This window comes from Pinus tabuliformis, chromosome 2_2, assembly GCF_031772625.1.
Source record: "Pinus tabuliformis cultivar Carrire ecotype Pingquan chromosome 2_2, CPIR1, whole genome shotgun sequence".
Lineage (NCBI taxonomy): Eukaryota > Viridiplantae > Streptophyta > Pinopsida > Pinales > Pinaceae > Pinus > Pinus tabuliformis.
Window position 1 is genome coordinate 491,189,326 of NC_142300.1, and position 1,310 is coordinate 491,190,635.

Here is a 1,310-nt window from a genome sequence, read left to right on the forward strand (position 1 = left end):
TTTATCATTTAGAATTAAGGGTTTGAGGTTTATTGTTTTGGGTTTAGGGTTTAGGGTTTAGGGTAGAGTGTTTAGGGTGTATAAATGCTTAGGGTTTACAGTTTAAGGTTTATGTTTTAAGGTTTATAACACTTTATTAAATGCTTTTAATAAACATTTAAATAAATGTTACAAAACACTTTTTAAAATGTTATGAAATAATTAGGGTATAGGGTTTGGGCTATAGAATTTAGGGTTCAGGGTTTAGGGTTTAGGGTTATTGGTTTATGGTTTACAACAATTTAGTAAATTATTTTAATAAACGCTTAAATAAAAGTTACAAAACGGTTTTTAAAATACTATAAAATGTTGATGGTTTAGGGTTTTGGTTTTAGGGTTTAGGGTTAGTTTAAGGTCTAGGGATTATAACACTTCACTAAATTCTTTTGATAAACATTTAAATAAAATTTTTAAGACAATTTTTAAAATGTTACAAAATACTTAGGGTTTAAGGTTTAGAGATTAAGGTTTAGGGTGAGGGGTTCATGGTTTAGAGTTTACGGTTTAGGGTTTATAGCACTTTAATAAATGTTTTTAGTAAACACTTCAATAAAAGTTACAAAATGTTTTCAAAATTTCTATAAAATTATTAGGGTTTGTAGCTTAGGGTTTAGAATTTAGGGTTTCAGATTTAGCGTTAAGCATTTGTGGTTGAGGGTTTAGGGATTAGGGTTAATAGTTTAGGGTTTATAACACTTTATAAAACTCTTAGGGTTTAAGTTTTAATATTTTGAGTTTAGGGTTAAGGGTTTAGGGTTTAGGGTTCATTGTTTTAGGTTTATAACACCTTAGTAATTGTTTTAATAAACACTAAAATAAAAGTTACAAAACACTTTTAAAAATGTTATAAAATGTTTAGGGTTTAGTGTTTAGGATTTGGGGTTTACGTTTTATGGTTTAGGGTCTAGGGTTTAGGGTTAAGGGTTTACGGTTTAGGGTTTAGGGTGTAGGGATGAACCACCCCACCTTAAGGAGGTATCTGTTGCTACTTATTACACATAATGCATTCATCCCGTGGAGCCTCGAGGAGTTATGAAGAAAATAAATAAAAGGAAAAATGTTTCTGAAGAAGGGTGGAAAAACAAAGGTAGAGGTATCTCATGTACCACAATTTTCTCCCTCTTACACTCACATACACATGTGTGGTCTTCCCTTATTATAGATACTCATTCTTAGGGTTTATTGTTTAGGGATTAGGGTTTAGGGTTTACGTTTTAGCATTTTAGTAAATTCTTTTAATAAGCACTTAAATGAATGTTACAAATAGTTTT